Genomic DNA, 8,734 nt, shown 5'->3' on the forward strand with positions numbered 1-8,734 from the left:
AAAGTGTTTTCGTGGATGCTTCTGATGGTTTAGGAATATATGTGAATATATAGGAGGAAGATCTAGGTCAGGGGGTCACCAAGGGACCCACAAGGTAGGGGGCGCGCCCTACCCCCTGGGTGCGCCCTCCACCCTTGTCACCGCCTCATGGCTCTTCTGACTTGAACTCCAAGTCTCCTGTGTGTCTTTTGGTCCAACCAAAATCATCGTGAAGTTTTATTCTGTTTGGACTCCGTTTGGTATTCCTTTTCTACGAGCCTCAAAAACAAGGAAAAACAGAAACTGGCACTGGGCTCTAGGTTAATATGTTAGTCCCCAAAATAATATAAAATAGCATATTAATGCATATAAAACATCCAAAACAAATAATATAATAGCATGGAACAATAAAAAATTATAGATACGTTGGAGACATATCAAGTGTCAGCAATCATAGAATACTAAATGATAGTTGAGTATGTGGACTTGCTAAACAAAATCTCTTACATGAGACCCTTCCTAACAATATGATGAATTGTAATTGTTTCAGTGACTAAGAACATAGTTTGTTGGTTTCAAGAAAGTTTATGCTTTATACTTTGTTACTGTGATGAACGGTTACTTAATCACGAGAAGTTTTATGATGATATATACTGGAGAAGGCATCATTGTGAATGCCACAAGCTACGGTCTTAGTGTGTTTGTACCACCTTGATCACCACTACGGTCGAGCTAACCAACCATAAACAAGTGCTTCGTGGGAGGCAACCCACGCAAATGAAGTAGACAAGTTTTAAATTTTGTTTCAATAAAAAGAGTGATTGGAGTTCTAGACAAAGAAGTGTGATGTAGGGTATAACCCTAGACGCCCGATCTTTCACGTTTGGAGGGAATTCTACCAAGAACACGATGAACACGGGGAAGAACGGAGAGAAATCACAAGGAGAAACACTCAAGAACAAGTCCAATCACACATCCACTAGACAATCAAGCACACAAGATCCACAAAGGTACATGAACAACAAAAGAAAAGATACAAGGTAAAGTTCATCTCCATGAGGAGGTCTTGAAGGGGGCCGCCCGTGAGGGGGTCTTGAATCCAAGATGGATCTTCTCCGTAGAGGTTGCGGTCTCTCTCGGTGGATTAGATCTGTATGGATGAGCAAAGCTCTATCTCAAATGAGCTAATCCTTTGCTAACCCTAGAAAGGAGGTGGAGAGGGTCTATTTATAGTCTTAGCCACGAAGGGGTAAGTGGGAGAGGATACAAGGCCAAAGGCCGCGGCTGCACACAGGCAGTTACCGGACGTCCGGTGGGGGTCGGACGTCCGGTGGCTCGGGATGGGCCGGACGTCCGGAAGTCTTCAGACTTCCGTTGTTTTCCTTCTATGAAGGTGGCACCGGGCGTCCGGTCGACGCCGGTCGTCCGGGCACTGGGACTTGTCGGATGTCCAGTACCTGGCGGTCGTTCGAGCGCTATAGAGTCCTTCGGCTGTAGCTGTTCTAGCAGGCTGGACCTCCAGGCGTCGGACGTCCGGTAAGGACCGGTCGTCCGGTGGCTGTGACTTGTAGCAGCTCCGTTTCTTCTGTCTTCTCTTCCATGCTTCCCTCGCGGATGGTGTAGGTGATCCTTGGCGCTTGAACTCCTCTTCGTCATCCGTGAAGCTCCAACAATACCTATGCATGCACACTAGAGGATTGTCAAGTAGTATACCATCCTCGAAGTGATCAAGTGAACACGTGTAAAGGAGAAGATTCACCTTTATGTATGAGAAGTAGAGGTCGCACGTGTCACTTGCCAAACGGACTCTTGACATGGTGATGCCCGTAGGATGCTCCACATCAAAGTGGACTTTGGCAGAGTTGTTCTAATGAAGGCTTTGCTATGTGCAAATTAAGTTATATGTTGTATTGATGTTTGGATGCCTGGAAATATGGCTATGTATTGTGTTGGAACTAACCCTGCAAGAAAACAAAGAAAAATAGAAGTTTCAAAAGATATAGATCAAAAGATGGCCTTTCAGGCAACCATGGCGGTCATTTGGGCGATCGCATGACCTCCTGACGGTTCCAGCACAACAACCAGACGCGACATAATGAACGATAACGTTTGATATTGGCGCATGCGCTCATATGAGCGGTCATTTGAAACCTTCACAGAAAATAGAGAAAGTCTAGAGCGTTCAACGGCATTCCATATGAGCACCACCGCCCGCCTCAATGGTCGCATTAGGTATGCACAAGTGCAGGTAAGCTATTAGGGTGAACGACGGCCTTTCATACGATCGCTTTCACTCGTATGGCTAGTCGTATGGAACCCTAGTAGCCACAAAGAGCCAGAGGAAGGAGGTAAATTACCCCCATCTCTCTCTTTTCTTCTTGTTCTTAATCCAAACCCTAGAAAAACTTCACCCAATCTCCCTACTCGTTGGATTTCAGCTCAAATCCTTCCGTGTGACCAATCTACGTTACGTTTCTCCTCTGATCCGCAATTTATTTTTTGTGAATCAATGTTCTACATGCCTATCATTGCCATGTCTAGGAAATGCATATTTTTTATCCAAATTTGAGTTTGGTTTGGATTTGTTGATGTTTTTAGAGGAGTATGATGTTGTGACTACCGTAGGATCAATATTCTTTAATTATACTGCACTAAAATTTGTTTTCTAGATGTCCACAAGGAGGTCCACTCATGTACGAGTGAAAGGATTGAGAAGAGGTGTCTAGAGGGGGGTGATTAGACCCTCACCAAGTAAAGGTAGCAGTTTTTAGTTTTTCAAGTTGAGGTTGCAGATTAGCATAATTTTAAACATTCCCAATACATTTCAAGCAAGCATGGCAAGAGTGTGTGAGCACGGAAAGTAAAACATGCAATTTGCAAGAAAGTAAAGGGATGGGATTGGAGTGTGCAAACTCAATTGGAGACACAGAGATTTTTGGCGTGGTTCCGATAGGTGGTGCTATCGTACATCTACGTTGGTGGAGACTTCAACCCACGAAGGGTAAAGGTTGTGCGAGTTCACGGAGGCCTCCACCCATGAAGGGTCCACGAAGAAGCAACCTTGTCTATCCCACCATAGCCATCGCCCACGAAGGACTTGCCTCGCTTGGGTAGATCTTCACAAAGCAGGCAATCTCCTTGCCCTTACAAACTCCTTGGTTCAACTCCACAATCTTGACGGAGGCTCCCAAGTGACACCTAACCAATCTAGGAGACACCACTCTCCAAAAGGTAATAGATGGTGTGTTGATGATAAATTCCTTGCTCTTGTGCTTCAGATGATAGTCTCCCCAACACTCAACTCTCTCACACAGAATTGGATATGGGGGAAAGATGATTTGAGTGGAAAGCAACTTGGGGAAGGCTAGAGATCAAGATTCTTGTGGTAGGACTGGAATGTCTTGGTCTCAACATATGAGTAGGTGGTTCTCTCTCAGAAAATGAGTAGTGCAAGTGTAGGCACATTCTGATGGCTCTCTCTCTCAAATGGATAAGGGGGCGGAGGGGTATATATAGCCTCCACACAAAATCTAGCCGTTACACACAATTTCCCAAACTCGGTGGGACCGAATAGTGAAACTCGGTCAGACCGATCTGGTTCAAAATGTGAACGTTAGAGTTTTTGATGGGACCGACAAGGTCAACTCAGAGGGACCGATGTGCTAGAGTTAGGGCAAAACCTCATCTCGTGAGACCGATTGCATGAACTCGGTGAGACCGATTTCAACAATAAGCAAACAGAGACTTGGTCAAGCAAACTCGGTGGGACCGAATGCATATCTCGGTGAGACCAAAATAGTTGCAATAGGCAACAGAGAGTTTGCAGGGCCATCTCGGTGAGACCGAGATCCCATCGGTGAGATCGAACTGATTAGGGTTTCTGGCAGTGGCTATGTCAAGTGAACTCAGTGGCGCCAGATAAGTCAAATCGATGGGGCTGAGTTTGACTTTAGGTTTTGGACATATGTGGAAATGAGAAAGTGGTTGAGGGCTTTTGGAGCATATCATTAAGCATTTTGAGCAAGAAAGCCATTAAGCAACACCTCATCCCCTTTTAATAGTATTGGCTTTCCTATGGACTCAATGTTATCTTGGATCACTTAAATAGAAAATGAAGAGTCTTGAGCTTTTGCCAGTGTTTGTCCTTAGCATCTAGAAGGGGTTCCACATCCTATTATCCTGCCACTCCAATGTTGAACTCATCTGGAATATACTAGATAAAAGTGTTAGTCCAACAAGAAATATGTTGACATTAATTACCAAACCCACCCATGGAGCACTTGTGCTTTCTATGAGGTGCTTCGAGTTCATCCGCTACACCACCACAACAAGTTTTCACTTAGGGGATCGTCTTCACCAACCGTGAAGCAAGGAAGAAATCTTAGAAGCTTAGTACAAGGGAGATCAAAGCAACCAAGTGGGCTTGCGAGTTAACACTCGCTAAGCTAGGTATTACTAATGATTTCAATTTGCTTTGATAATGTCGGGTTGCATATTTTTGTTTATCAGGGATGTGGGACATATGAATGCATGACACTTGAATTTCTTTGTGCTCTCTCACATAATGTTGGGCTCATGCCAAATGCATATGAGGAGGAGCGGATCACTTTCGGTCTCTTGGACCAAGATTTCAACATCACTCTCAGTGAGTTGTTTAATCACTTTGGTTTCCTAACAATGATGATGATCTTTGATCTGTTTATGATTTCACTAACCCGCACCTTAGGCAATCTTCTACCAGATGAGTGTCCATAGCTCAAGGCAAAGAGCCAGTTGCATTGGAAGTCCTTTTGTACATTATTTCTATTATGTTATCACTAACTCATTGTAGGCACGAGGATAAGTTTCTAAGGTGAATGATGAGAACATGCTAGTTCTCGGGAAAGTGGCAAACCTTGACGTCGGTTATTCGCCCAACCTAGGGGCAATACTTTGTCTACACCTTGCGCACCAAGTCATGCACAAGGAGATGTCGTGTGTGGAGGAGTGATCACCATGTTGGCTAACTCCCTTGGTCTCAACTACAATCACCTTCGCCCTATTGTCGGTAACAACCTTGTTAATATTCATGTTCTTACTAGCGCTAGAATGGTAGTAGTTAGCCGTGGTCGTCATTGCATAAGAATTCTAGGAGTGGCATACTTGTTGCCTACTCCTATGCCTAACTATTTCTTCATAGAACATGGACAACTGCATTATGTTCCACAGGCAAGAGATGTAGATTTTGACCAAGAAGGCCTGGAACTTGAACAAGTAGATGAAGAAGAACTCGCCACCGATGAAGAAGAGGAGCAGCCCCAAGAGAAAACACAAAAAATAATCCTACACCACCTACGCGGACCTCTACAGTATCCAGGGCTCTATCAATCATATGAGCAGCCTCGCCGAGTCCCTTCGAGGCATGTCCACCAACATGAATTCAAGCTTCTCCAACTGGAGCCAAGGATGGGCTCCTAACCAACCGCCACAATGATCTCGTCGGTTTGAGCATGCAAAAGATTAAACTTCGGGGAGGTCATCTCCACGCCTACATTAAGGTGTGGTGGTATTTAAATAAATTGTAATTAGGTTGTACTTAAGCTCATTGAGCTTCAAAACACTCGTGTTGGTTTGTTCCAACACTTTACTTTTTATTTGCTTTTGTCTTTCTTTTTGCCTTTGCGATCTTTCGTTTGCAAGTTAGTTTTCAAAAACCCAAAAAAGCACAAAAATAGAATAAGCTTTGTTTGTTCTTGTTCTTTTTTACCCTTTGGAGTTTGTTTGCATTTTTGTTTTTAGATGAGTTGTTCCACGCTAAACAATGACGAATGCAAGAATAAGGAAGAGAAGTGTGCAAATTCACTACCGTGAAGGTATGTCCTACAACTCCCATCTTTTGCACTTGGAGTACTTAGAGTAGATGGAGTATGTATGATATGTGCAAGAGGCAGTAAGTCTTGATAATTAAAACAAAGGTTTGTTCTAGCAGCTAAAATAATTTTGTAGCCTTTGTTTTGTTTAGTCTAGATAACCAAGACTTTTGTGTGGGGTACTTTCTGTTCCTTTAATGGATCATTAAAAAGGAAGTATCACTTGCAGCTGAACTATATAGGTTGGGAAAATTCATGCAGACCTTTGTGGCGTGCAGATGAAATATTGTTAAACAAACAATGAACCTATAATGCACAGAGAAGCGGTAATGGGCACTGACTCTGGAATTGGTTGCATGCAAAAGTAGTTCGAGATAGTATCCATTTACATAATTCAAGTTTAGAACTTGATAAACCCTCCGAAAGACTTAGAGTATGACATATAGTAATGGATCTATAAACTGACAAAGATAAAAGTGTTTTAGAAAGCTTGACTTGTTACTAATGGATTACGACAAAATCAAGAAGTTAACTATAACAAAATTATCTAGACATAGCAATACTTAAAGTCAGTTGGAGTTAAACCAACAATTGCTAAATATTTCAATTATGAGATATAATAGATGGATGTCAAAATAATTTCCATGAGATGGAAACAGAACCAAGGTTGTATATGTGATATGGTCCAAGGTAATTTTGTCGATCAAGAGGATGCTAGTAAGTGTGCAAACTTCAAGAGATCCTATAATGGACTGAGGCAAGCATAATTCAGTTGGAAACTTTGTTCTGATGAAATGGTCAAAATTTTCATTTCATCGAGTAAAGCAAAGATGCTTGTATTTACAAGAAAGTAAGGGGAGCGTGATAGTATTCCTAAACACTGTGTGTGCATGACACACTGTTGATTGGAAATTATATAAATTTCTTGACATGGATTAAGATATATTGAAACTGGTTTGTAAAGTACTTAGGCAATATAATTCTGGTATTAGGCATAATAATCTATGGAGACAGTAGTATCTAATTGGGCTTAGCCAAAATACATATTTACAAGATATAAAGCAGTTTAGTATGAAAACCACAAGAAGAGTTTCATGTCAAAGTCACATGGAAGGAGTTTTGAGCAAAAATCGGTATCCTAAAATATAGATCAGCGAAATATGATTTCAATCACACTTGTATTCCATGGTATGTAAATAACCAGATATGTCTAGTACTCCAAGTTAGTTGCGAGTAAAGTTACCAAAATGGTCAAATTGTTGATCATAGGACAACAGTGTTTATCACATATGGAGAAAATAAAGAGATTGTGGTAAGGAGTTACATTAATATAGGCTCATTGTAAATAATACTTTGATCAAATCTTCATATGTGCTCTAAGCTATTTTTTATTTCAAATTAAATGATTTATGGTGGCACAATAAGTTGGAATTGGTCCAAGAAAGTTATTGTGGTGAATTTCATAACAAAAGGCTAAGTATATTGTTGCTTTAGAAGCAACAATGAAGGGTGGTGAATCAAAAAATTCATTTATGAGCTTGGTATGGTTTCTAGATGGTTGTGTCAATGGAACACTGTTTTCAATAGTGGTTCCACAACTCAGTCAAAGGTCCTACCAGTGATTCAATATATACAAAGCCAACACAAATTATGAATTCTTGTGAAAGCGTTCTGGATGCACAGAAATAAATGATACACATAGATCTGAAGTTGTCAAGATCTGATAGGACAAACGCTATACCATGTGCAAAGCATGAACAAACACTCGATTGCCATTGGTGTAAAGGAAAATGTGTTAACTAGATTATTGACTCTAGTGCAAGTGTGAGTCTATCGGAAGTATGCCCTAGAGGCAATAATATTGTATTATTGTATTTCTGTGTTCATAATTAAGAGACTTAATATTCTATGCTATAACTGCTATGATCCTGGAATATGTGATTCGGTGGAAAACTCATATGCACATGTGGAATGATAAACGACAAAATAAGATTCCTAGTCTCGCCTCTAAGATTGGCTCAAGTGTTGTCAGTGATCATATTTTTTGGATCTTAGGATATCGTTAAGCGTAACAATAGTCCTAAAACAATATTGAGGGTGTGACGTTAGAAGAACGATCATATGGAATCGACCCAAACATGTTTGTTATACTTTGAGATGATATCGTCACAAGTCAATAGTTATAACATAGAGTGTTAACATGTGATTTAGTTCCTTTGACCATGAGATTATCGTAACCACTTCTTACCATACAACGAGCCTTGGGGTTTCTCAAATGTCATCTGTAACACGGTGATCATAACAACAACTTACATGTTCTTTGAAAAGTTTGACAAGGGACTCGATAGCTCGAGAGTGGAATTTGCTCCTCCGACGATGGAGAGATATTCTTAGGGGCCTCTTGATGTGACATCATCCATCATCGTCTGGCTAGACACAAGTGACTGTGTCATGGGGATGCGGGAACATGATAACGAGAAAGAAGAACAAAATCGGCAACGAGGAGACTGCCATAGTGAGCATGTGTATGACTCAAGAGGATACCGATACATCTCACCTAGGGTTTCGTAAAGTATTGCAGAGCAAAGGGAAAATCACATGATAACCAAAGGTTCACATGAATGTCATTCGTGTAATCATAGGGATCGATATGGGAGTCCGCAGTTCCGTTATCGGTCATTGAACGAAGGGATTTCGTTCATATCTATGTTTTAGAGAACCTACAGGGTCACAAGCTTAAGGTAATCATGATCTATTGAGTGTTAGTAGGATGAGAGTATCGAGGGTGTATTTGTGGAATTGTTTCATTGATATTCAAAACAGTTTCAAGAGGAACCGGAAGCGTTTCGGTATCACAGGAAGGGTTTCAAAGTTTATCGGGCAATACCGGGTATTGCCGATAAATA

The sequence above is a fragment of the Triticum aestivum genome, chromosome 4B (assembly GCF_018294505.1).
Source record: "Triticum aestivum cultivar Chinese Spring chromosome 4B, IWGSC CS RefSeq v2.1, whole genome shotgun sequence".
NCBI lineage: Eukaryota > Viridiplantae > Streptophyta > Magnoliopsida > Poales > Poaceae > Triticum > Triticum aestivum.